Here is a 12500-nt window from a genome sequence, read left to right as displayed (position 1 = left end):
ATTACCGCATTTCTTGAAACTGGCTCATCCATTGTTTTGTACAACTGCATAGAAATAGATATGGCTTCAAAAGGAAACAGGACACTTGGCCCATCTACGTATGTAAAAGAGTAGATATTCACTGCATTCATTTGATAACATTTATAATGTTTCAATTTATGCTGAAGTATTATAACTGCATTAAGGGACGGAGAGGGGGTCGCCGATTTAATGAAGCGGCCTTGCTGTGGATGTGTTGTGTCTTGCGACACTGCTCCTGACCCAGGGCAGTGGGCGAGATCCAGGGACTACTCGTCATCCAAGAGGAGCCTAGATAAGAGGAAGGAAGGGGGATGAATGGGAGTGGAGTATATGGGGATGGAATGGGTGGGAGTGGATTTTGTCCCTTTGTTTTTTGGTTACCTCCCTTGTAAGGGGGGAAAAGACTTTGGTATATGTATGTATGTATGTATGTATGTATGTATGTATGTATGTATGTATGTATGTATGTATGTATGTATGTATGTATGTATGTATGTATGTATGTATGTATTATAAATAGATGGTGTTTTAACTTTATATGTTAATATTCTAGTTAAGGGAAGCCGTCCGAAGGTGACTACTTCCGAGGAAGACCAAGCGATTGTGAAACCCAGTATACATTGAGGTTCAAACGTCTTTTTTATGATTTACAAGATTACAACTTGTGTGGGTCTAAACCCATTAATCCTAAGAAGACATACGGGTATGTCTTTTACAATGTTAAGTCATATAGTCTATAATATTAAATGCCTGTCGATTCCTCATCTTTTGCTGCGCAGTCTTTTCGGTCTTTCTCGGTCCTGTCGACGTGGTTTGCAATTTCCGCGGCCGCCGCATCCTATTCGGTCGGTCCAGGTCATCCTTCTTGATTACCTAAGCTGAAAGGAGGAGGTATCAGTCCTTGGCAGCATGTTACTTATGACGCATTATCGCCATATGCCAAATATGCAAAAAGTATAACTATACGAAACCAGTCTGTATAATCTGGGGGGCGGCACTTGTATGAGGCATCCCAAATGGTACGAGGTGAGCGTCCTTGTGAGTCGGCGGACGAAACCTTTCACTGTGGTCCTGGGGCCCGCACGTAGGAATCCGGTCGCTGGGCAGTCAGCTACATAGTGGCTCAGCGTATTGGCTCCTGCTGCTCGGCAGCGTTTACAGCCCTCCTGTTCTCCCTTCATCTCCTGGAGGAACAGATATCTTAGCCGGAGGCGGTGGAGGGTGACCTTCTCGGCCCTGAAAAGTCGCACCCCATGGGTCAGTTGTTCATATACTGTGGTAGCATGATACCACTGAGCTGAGGCGCCTCTGGGCTGCCAGCCTCCTGTGTAATAGCAGCTCTCTCTTGGCCATCGTTCTTTCTGCAATTGTCGAGATCGCTGCCCGGCTCGGGAGGACACCAATCCCGCCGTCCACGGCTCCTGTGGCTGCTCCTCTAGCCACCCTGTCTGCCGTTTCGTTCCCTTGGAGTCCGATGTGTCCCGGCACCCAGTTCAGGACGACTAATCTCCCCTACTGACGAAGGGCCTTGAGCTGAAATGACAAGAAAGTCATTAGATGTTTACGGTCTTTGTGATAGTCCTTAGAAATTAATTGTAAGAGAGCTAGACTGTCTGTTTGAAAAACTACATTACTCTGGTGGATGTTGAGTGCGTGGGTCATGTGCTAGACCCACGGCGACACCTTCTGCTTGCGTTGAGCAGCGAGTGCCCAACACCCATACTCCCTGTTGTGAGTCCTCTGTGACGAATGCTGCACCTGCCACGTTGTGTTCAGTATCCACGGAGCCGTCCGTGTGATAAACAACACAGTTTTCAGGGGCAACGGATCTCATCGTCTCCTCCGCGTCCGCCCGCAGCCGCGGCAGCGGCGTATCGTGCATCGATGCCATGATTAATATTGTGGCCGGTAGGGGGGAGATTGCACGTGAACTTCAACCGGCACATACTTGCTTCTGTGAAGGATAAGGTCGCGCATGTGAAGGTCCCTTGTGCGGTGCGCAAGTCTGGCTGACCACCTCTTCTGCGGGAAGAGATCAGGATCATGCTGGAGGGCGCTGATTAGCCTTCGCCGTAGGAACGAGCCATGTTCCCTCTGAATGACACTGGTGGCGAAGGCTACCACCTGTCCAGAGATCCCCGCACTGATAGGCAGCAGTCCCGTTTCTTGCTGCATATTGGCGCTGCATATTGTCCAGAGCGACGCGCGAAATATTACGCGCAGCGCCTGGTCCTGCACTGCCTCCAATCCGGCCAACCGAGACTCGGATACACCAGCCAGGGCACTGCTGGCATAGTCTATCAGCGGCCGAATTATGTTGACTTAAAATGTCCGGAGGACAGTGCTGTTGGCTCCTGCTTCTCTTTCGGCTTGGATCACCTGCGGATGCTTTCGTATGGCGTCAAGAGTGTTGTTGGTCGACTATCCCTGTAACACCATTTTCGTCCCCTTCTCCGCTCCTTCTACGCTCTGAAGGTTAACCTTCCTTCCGTTCACCTCCTTCAGCCTCTTAAGGGCAGCAGTGGCGACCTCGTCCTTGAGAGTGATAAAGATCTCCCCGGTTGGCAAGTATTTGAACTGGATGTTCCAGTTGCTGTGAGTTTTCTCAATTTATCGAGAAACCTCGTAGGCTGATTGGAATCCTTCAGGGAACTTCTCAATCTTAAACCCTGTAGTGACCAACGGGGACGACGCTTTTTTTGGCCCTTGCTGCTTTCTGGCTGGTCGGGACTTGGCTTTCCTGACCATCTCCGGAGAGCATCGCGGACTCTCTTTCTGTTTTTCTAGGAGCCAGCAACCATCCATTCCCCTCCATCGTCGTCGCCAGCCTCAGGTGAGCGCTTGGATCCTTCCATTTGCCGCTGTGAGGTGATGTCTGATTGCTGATAAGGGAAACGGAGAGGCAGAAAAAGGATGAGTACAAGGGGGAAACGGGAGGGAGGAAGGAGTGTGGAGGAAGGGGTGAGGAAGAGAAGGGAGTGAGGAAGAGGAGGGGGATGAGGAAGGGAGGAGGGTGAGGAAGGGAGGGGGATGAGGAAGGGGAAGGGGATGAGGAATAGGTGGGGGGTGGGGGAGAGGAGGGGGTGAGGAAGAGGTGGGGGATGAGGAAGAGGAGGAGGCGAGGAAGAGGAGGGGATGAGGAAGGGAGGGGGTGAGGAAGAGGAGGGGGTGTGGGGGAGGAGGGAGAGGGGAGTGAATATAGGAATTCAGACGGTTTGCAAGTGAGCCTTAAATCGGCAGAACGTACGCGCCCCGGCTGTTAAACGTAATACTCATTTGTGTTAGGTAAAGAGAACCTATAATTGCCCATAAAAAGTTGCTTTGTTATTAACCTTAGTAATAATGACTTTTAATTTGCAGAGATAGTGTCAAACCATCACAGAGAAGTGAGGCTAAGGTTTGTCCGATAATACAAATTCATCGATGAATGAGACCTTGTTTTCCCAAAGGGTTTTTGTTCACTCACAAAAGAAAAAAATAAAATAAAATAAAATAAAACGCGGCACCACACTGGCACAAGATAATATCTGATAATAACATCTGGCAGTTTGAATAGATATTCTGACTTTATAATGTTGAAACACGAATTCATTTTTTTTACCATGTTTTCATGTGCGATCAGGCCCATATGTTCATTCTCCCGCCCTATGTCCATACAGCGTGTAATGTATGGGGGTCTATGTGACCCCACGTTGTAAGGGGTTTGGTGTGGATCCAGGAACGGTTTGCACAGGACCCCTATTTGCAAATCCTCAACGGGGATCCTCCAGAGCGGAGCCACCCCTCCCCCACCCGGTCCAATCTATCATCCACAACAATAGTTTCTATTATACTTTATTTATGTTTGATACACGTATTTGTTACAAATTTTTGTTAAATTGGATAGCCACTGACGTTCTGACGATCTGTGTGGCTGATCGCTCAAAATTGCGGAGGACCTTTTTTTCCTCATTGCTCAATATGGAACAGAAGTTTCCGATATTCATCTATGAACCAGTAAATTATTTACTATTACCACCCAGCTGAAGAAGAGGTATGAGACCTCAAAATCTGCAGATACTGGTTCATAGATGAATATCGGAAACTTCTGTTTCATATTGAACAATGAGGAAAAAAATGTCTTCCGCAATTTTGAGCGATCAGCTACACAGATCGTAAGAACGTCAGCGGCTATCCAATCTAACAAAAATTGTATCAGAGAGAAGATTACTCCAAGAGTATTTGTTACAATAACAATGTAGATCTGAAAGTGTGTGTAATAAAACTGCGTCAAATATTGGTGTATCCTTTTTCTGCGAAATGTTTGTTATGCCAATGATAGCAATGCTTTTACAATTTGCTGACCAGAGACCAATACGTAATGTTCACATAATACGGTAGTGTTCTAACAGTTACTACATTTTTTTTTTCTGTAACTCCTTTCAAAATCAATGGATTAATATATGATGATGGGGAAGTTGTCTAGCATATCGAGGGCTGTCTTATTTTTCATGGAGGTTTAACATTATATATTTCAACTTTAATTTGAAGCTAGAATATATATTCAAGTCTGTTCATAGGATGTGACGTCACAGACGTGCTCAGATCGGAGACTGATAAACAAATATGGACGATTCGAACTGCAACTAAGCGATTTGAGGGTTTGAATAACAGCAAATTGATAAATGAGTAATAGATCAAGACATAAATAAAAATAAATAAAGTAATAGATAAATTAATAAATAAGAATATAGAAAAATAAGTGAATGAATAGATACATATATCAATGAAAAATAAGTCAATGAATAAATAGAAAAACAAATTGAAAATATAGATAAATAAACAAATCATTAGATAAATGAATAGATACATATATAAATGAAAAATAAGTAAATAAATGGATAAACAAAATGAAAATATAAATCAATAAACAAATTAATAGATAAAATGATAAGTAAACAAACATACAAATAAATAAATTTCTGTGTTAATGAAATAATAATTCGGTGTCAAGGTGTTTTCTCTCGGTTGAATAGAATGGAATAATAGCAGTCGAAGCAACAGTGAGGGTGAAAATGTTCAACGAAAGGGTTAATCAGACTTCACTTAATCAAATCATCTCACCTTTCCGATGCCTGGCAACAACTAAAAGGAAGCAGAGAACACACACCAAAAGCTACATAGCTCCAGTCTTCATCCGTGAAGTCATGAGTGTGATCAAATAATTATAACAGATTTACAAGTATTTCATATATGTTTGTCATCTCATTCTCATCCCTGCCATGTGTTTTTCGCAACTTGTATATTTCTTGCTCCTATGACGTCTTTGACGAAAACAATCGAACACAACCAATCAGAATCCTTTGTCAGTAGGGCTGAGTTGGGGAGGAGAGGTGGTCATCATCATGAGGTTTTGAAGCCCTAAAAGGCCTCCAGTTTCTTTATTGAATAACAATACTACCAAAGTGGAATGAAACCTAAATATCGAAAATAGCATAAGTGTCAAGAAAGAATAGCATTTGTGTATTGCAAGTGATCTGATGTGAAAATGGTACCAGAGTCAATACTTTTTAATATTATCAGCTTTCCAGAAGTGACGTCAAAGTGCCCAAAGTATTATGACGTCAGTGTTGAGATCGGTGTGACGTCACAATATGAGAAGTGGTGTGACATCAGTATCCTATTGACAACCGTGTTGTGCTTCTTCCACTAAACCTAGTGTGTTAAAGTGGGCCGTTGCGAATGGACCCTGCCTTGTAACTGTGGGCACCCAGCCGTTGCCGGTGACCGTTACTTCCCCCTGGCTTTTCCTCTGGCCTGTTTTTTAAACTCGAGGCTTGGGGGGGGGGGGAGCATGGCGACAATAGGGATGGAAAGAAGGGAGGGGATGGAATGGGAGGGAAATGAGGGGGAAAGAGAAGAGAGGGGAGAGGGAGAGAAGATGGGAGGAATGGAGGCGAAAGCAAGAAAAAGAGAAGAAAGAGGAGGGGGGAGGGAAGAAGAGAAGAAAAGGGAAGAAAAAGGAGTGGGGGACAGGAGGGGTGAAAAGAAAAATGAAAGGGATGGGAGAGGAGGGAAGGGATGGGGGAAGAGAACAGAAGGAAGAGAGAGATGAGAGAGGAGAAGGGGAGGGAAAGAGAAGGAAAGTGCGTGAGGGGAGGGAAGGGAAGAGAAACAGAGGAGAAGAGAAGGAAAGGAAGAGAATAAGTAGGGAGATGCGAGGAGGAGAAGGAAAGGGAAGGGAGAGTAGAGGAAGGGGAGAAGATAATGGGAGGGAGGGAAGGGGAAGGAAAAGAATGGAAAGTATAAAGGAGGGGACAGAAGGAGAAGGAAGGGAGAGGGAGGGAAAGAGAAGAGAGGGGAGGAGGGTAGAAAGGAATGAGAATGGAAGCGTGAGGGAAGGGAGGCGAGAGGAACAGAGGGGAGAAGGGAAGGGAGGGAAGAGTAAGAGAAGGTAGGGCAAAGGTGCTGGCTTAAGTCGCAAAGAAGTACCTTCAGGCATTTGTTCTTAATTTATAATGGAACAGAAAGCAAAAGAATATGATATGGCGGATTGCCATGGAAGTGAAGGAGTCAAGTGAAAAGGAAACAGGATGAGGCAGGATGACAGTAGTGGGTGGAAAGAGAGAGAGAGAGAGAGAGAGAGAGAGAGAGAGAGAGAGAGAGAGAGAGAGAGAGAGAGAGAGAGAGAGAGAGAGAAGGGCGTAGAAAATCCCGTCCCCGGTCACGCTCCGCCTCCGGGTGGGTGTGGGTGTAGGTGTAGGTGTGGGTGTGTGGGTGGGTGGGGGGGGTTGGAGGGAGATTGGAAATTGATGTGCTCGATTCAGATTAGTCCCTGTCAAGGGGAGTACCACGGAGCTGAGTAACAGAACGTGAGAGAGAGAGAAAGGCAACTGTCGACAAAGGAAAGAAATCTTCATCTGTATAACGTTTCACTCGTTCGTGTATTTGAAAAAGTTCAGATGAGTAAAACGTTCTGCTAGTAAAAACTTTGTTTTCACATAGTAGTTTTCCTGACTTGTGAACAAATGGAACGATTGACACGAGATACGGAAGGCAAGACGATAACGAGACAATCTTAAAAACATTTGCTACCGCGGACACACCACGTAAGCGATTAAAGCGTCACCTGATACGAAACGATCAAAGCGTGTTGAAATGAGGTGAGGGGAGCAGATTGAATCGAGGAGCCGATTGCATTAAACCACTTCAATACTAAGGCGGAATGCGTGCCTTAGTTTGCTGCAACCACAAAACATTTTCATCGTTTAACAAAAGAGAGGGACCTGATGGAACGAAATCTTCTGGCGGTTGGCATGGCAACGTTACAAAAGGTCATGAAGGGTTCAGGGAAAGGCTGATCATTCGTTCTTAAAGCCAAACCTTAGCTTAGGCCGTGACAGGACATTAATGAATATGTAAAGGATGGTGTTAATGAGAGATTGGGTGTTGGGAGTAAAATGAAGACGATCTAGGAATTTATCCACTAACGTCTCGACCAACTTGATCTTCTTCAGAGAGATGCACAGAAAGTTTTTGCATGGGTAACAATTTATATCACTCCTATAGGGCACTCGGTCAGGTTACAGCGCCCGGGCGGCGACCAGTTGTCCCGTGCACGACCCGTTTTGTCGAGCCCAGCACGAGGACACTTGCCACCTTTGCCAAACAAACAAATCCATCTCTTCCGTTGGTGTTTTCATTGGTATTTATGTATGCAGCTTCGATTGTTTTCCTTGCCTTCTTCTCCAAACCCTTTTTAAGAATTTTAGCCTCCTTCCAGTGGGGCAGGTGACCATGCTTGTCCAAGTGCTGGACAAGAAAGTTTGAAGTCCTGTGTGCTCTAAGGTTATTTCTGTGTTCAGATAGGCGTTTATTCATACCCCGACTTGGCTTTCTGTACATCTCTTTGAAGACCAAGTTGGTCGAAACGTTAGAGTAAATCAATTCCTAGATTAACTTCGTTTTACTCCCACCACCTAATCTCTCATTTGTCCTTTCTTCTCCAAAGATGGAGTTAATGTTGAAAAAGGATAACCATCATGCTTTCAACCTAACAGAAAGCCATCTAGCTTTCTCTGTCCAACCGCTTCCATACCGGGTGGCGCTTTCCCTTAGTCTGACTGCCGTTGGGCTGTTTTGTGACAGCATTTAATGTTATATTTAGATGCTTTTTATCTTACAAGGCTATCCTAGTTTGTGGCAACATTTATTACAATATATAATTTGATTATCATGGACACATACAATAGTTTCTTAAATTATAGTAATTCTATTTTACAAAAAAATGCTATATGCGTTAAGGGAACACTACAGTAGTGGCGTGTTGCCACAGCTTCCTTCACCTCAGCAACAGCTCCTCCTCGGTCATGAAGAGGGTCAGTAGTGAGTTTCGGATGGAAGCAGGACTCAGCATTTCTCTATTGTTTGTTTCTGACGATTTGATATTGAAAATAATTCTCTTACAAAGGAATAGATCTCTACAAAGCAAAGACTAAAAATATGAAATTGATTGCATTCCAAACACTATAGGGAGTTGGTTTTGATTTTTGATTCACACAATAAGGACCAGGTTTGAATCAAATGGTTAATTAACGGCAATTGTTACTTGTGCTGCCAGTCCTAGCATATAGGGCAAAGGCCCCGGTTTAGTCACAAATAATAGCCTTCAGACATTTGTTCTTGATTTACCTCTTTACTTATTTTATTTTCATTTGTTTGTTTTATGAATGGCTAGGACAAAAAGAAAATATTTCTACATGAAACGGATTTTTTTTTTTTTTTTTTTTTTAGATGGTTTATATCCACCTCGTTACCTAGAAGGGACTACGGAGGTAGATGCTCTGAAGTTAAATAGAAAATAAAAAAGAAATGTGTTATCCACTATGTCAAGCTAAAGAGAAACACGTACGAGCTGCAAAAAAAAAACAATAAATGAAAAATAAGAAATAAGATATCACACTTTGAAGCAAGAAAGGGTCCAGAGGAAGAGAAGTCTCTCTCAGAATTGTTTGACACGATTTGCATGGCTTGAGACAGGAATCACATCGCTTGAAATATCAAATGCATGATTTAAAATGGAACTCATTTGGTTTGAAAAATGACCCCCATGATTTCAAGTAGGGCTAGTATGGCTTGAAATTGAACTCACATGCGTTTGAATAGAACTCGCGTGGCTAATAGAATTTGAAATAGGACATACATGGCTTAAAACAATACTCGTATATTTTAAAGTTGAGCTCATATGGCTGGACAGGATTCATATGGCTTGAAATAGGACACGTGTTACTTAGAATAGGAATTAAATTACTTAAAATATGACTCGTGTGTCCTAAAATAGGACATATGTGGCTTAAGATAGGATACACATACATATACCAAAGGTTTTTTTTTTTCCTTAAAAGGGAGGTAGCCAAAAGGATACACATGACTTGAAATAAAAACTCAATGAGTGAGAATAAGACTTTGTCTGATTAATTAGAAATATAATGTCTTGAAATGGGGCGAATGTCTTAAAATAGGTCTTCATTTTGCTAGAAATAAACCGTGCATAGCTCGAAATAAGACTTGCGTAGCTTAAAACAGAACACGTATGTAGATTTCCACTCGAGCAGCGATCTTTGTTACATCCTGCTTGTTGCGTGCATGGAGGAAGGTCAAAGGTCGGGAATGGAAGTGAAAGCAAGTGAATTATCCCAGGGAATGCAGACACGAAAGGGCAGCAACTTCCTTGAGACAGACTTATGTAAACACACCCAGACTGGTGAAGGAGTGACATCTCCTGAAAGAACAGGATCTGGTGCGGGAACGTGGAAAGAGCGGATGAAGCAGACGGTGATCAAAGTGCAAATTAAGTGAGGTTAGTATCAGAAAAGTTAGCATATAGATGAAAAATCATTCAAATTGGAATAGAAGTGTATACACAAGGGAAGAATGAATGGGAAAAATAGTAAAAACGTATCAGTTGATATGGAGATCTGAGAAAGAAATATTATAAATGAATAAAAAAAACGAAAAAAAAAATGAGAGGAAATTGTTGAATGGGCGTGGAAGGAAGGAATAAATCAAAGGGTGGCAATAGTGCATTGTGTGCGTTGTAAATCAGAGAAAAGCATCGTACTTTGCCTTCGATGTGTTACATCCTTAAGGACAAAATCGCGCCGAGGTCAGATATCGTAGCAGAACTCAGGCCCAGTTGACGCTAGCGCTTTGAACTGCGCGGAAACGTCGGCGGTGCCGCATAGTCAATGGAAAAAAATTGTGGCTGTGTGTGTGAACGCCTCCATTGACTTACATTGTAATTAAACTACCACGGTTCTAACTGCTAGTGTGAACAGGCCCTATGAAACAAGGTGATAAACGTGGGTTAGTTAGCTAAGCATGAAATAATTATAAAAACGTGATATTTTTCAGTTGGTGGTGGAAGGTGAGGAGTCTACGCAAGGAGGCGCTGAGTAGCTACGGCCAAAGCCGTCACCTTTGCCCTATTATGCGCTTTGGGGGAACTGTTGGGACGGGTAGCAGTTGCCGATGGGAATTGGAGAGGTGTAGGGAACTCGAACCCTAAACTAAGCGAGTGCGAGACGAGCACGATTCAGATTATGCCACCAGTCTTGGGGTGTTACATTAACAGAGGGTGTGCATATTATGAAGAAAGGCCACAAGACAAAAGCACATATAAGGTGAACATACAAAAAGTAATTCTAACCCAATCAGAAATCAGTGAGAGGAAAATGAAAATATTTGTACAAGCGAGAAGAATTGACAAAATGGAGGTTGATAAAACTGTACATTATCTGGGATGAATTTCAAAGAGGAAGTCACGAGACAGGATGAAGGAAGTAAGCTAAACATAGCTGGAAAGATAGAAGAGGATATGGTACTGATATATGATATGAATGTATGAAGAAGAGTGTGATGAAAATTATTGTAAATTGAGTTGGATATCGACTAAGAATAAAGTATTTCCATAAGATAAACTGGAAAAAGTAACTTCAAATGGAACAAAAACTGGAAGAAAAAAAACTGGACAAATCAGAGGATAATGAAACTGCATATAAAGTGAGTTTAATATAACAGCGAAGGCCAAGGTACATGTTGACACAAGAAATAGTATGCAAAGCAATCCTAACCGGAGTAGGAAAAGACTGTTGTACCTCATTCTTTCAACAACTAAGGTCTTCAAGAAACATACTCCCATTGTTTTCGCTTTTTTTTTTTTTTTTTTTTCTTGGCCGCGGAACATGGTTGATATATTGGCATGATAATACCTGATATGATTTAACATCACACACTCCTCCACCACCCATATCGGGAGGCTAGGACGGCACCCCTCACAGAGGATTTTGTAGCGTGGAATTTAATTAACCATGCCCTTGGTTCAACTTCACCGGTGGCAGGATTCGAATCGCCCTCACCTCGACCTTCGCCACAAGTAACGACGTCCTAACCCGCTCAGCCAGCGAGTTTCCATGATAATACCTATCGATTTTACTACGGACCCTAGCTAGAGCGGGGTCTTCGACACTTAAAGCCTTAAATCAATCTGGGTCCACTTCTTAAGCCGCGTCCACATTTGTTGCATTTCCACGTATCGTATCATCTTTGCGTACCACCTAGTGATACGATACGATACGGTGCAACAGGGTATTGTATCCACTTGTTGCGTATCCGTATGCAGCAGGCGGATACGCAACAAGTGGTTACAGTACCCTGTTGCACCGTATCGTATCAGTAGGTGGTACGCAAAGACGATACGATACGTGTAAATGCAACAAGTGTGGACGTGGCTTTAACTGTAAAATAAGGCCATCTTCACGGTAAGCCACGGTATAGAATACATTTAGTACAATAATCATGTCATTCAAAATCCACTGGTGGCTAAAAATTTCTTCCCCTGGCTAATTTGCTCATAGCTAGGTCAGAATTAAGGCTTATTTGATTACAATCCATCTCAACCGATTCTACCTCTCCACTACACAAAGAAAGCATCTAACGATCCCATATAAAAATCTTAGCACTGTGCTACGGCTGGTGTATATTCATCAACATAGCCCTCTATTTACCGGAGTGCAAAGGTGAAAAAAGTCCTCTTGACAACATCGGCCACGTCTACTCCTAGCCATATGTCTCCATAGTTCATATCTTTTAATATGTCCGTACGGAGTTGGGGTTTGGGTAAAACTGATGCCATGGCCGTAGTTTCGAAGGACATTGAGTCCTGCATACAAATAATCAAAGTCTAACAAGATATGCCGGTCGGTGATCAGCCACTGTGATATTATCCCCACATTTCAAGAGATCAGCCTTCCCGTATGAGGGTACTGACTGTATATTTTATGCACTCAATGTTCTAGTGACCTTAATGACATCCTTTCGGACCAGGTCAGTCACGATTCTTTTATGGGGGAAGAGTAGTATCCACTCAAAAGAGAAAAGACAAAAGAGCATCTGATCATATTCAATTTCTACTATCCCTCTGTTCTACTCCCCTACTTAAA

Source organism: Oratosquilla oratoria, chromosome 36, assembly GCF_046742065.1.
Source record: "Oratosquilla oratoria isolate Oo_2021 chromosome 36, ASM4674206v1, whole genome shotgun sequence".
Classification (NCBI taxonomy): Eukaryota; Metazoa; Arthropoda; class Malacostraca; order Stomatopoda; family Squillidae; genus Oratosquilla; species Oratosquilla oratoria.
The sequence above is the reverse complement of the archived record's forward strand: the minus strand, read 5'-3'. Positions refer to the sequence as shown.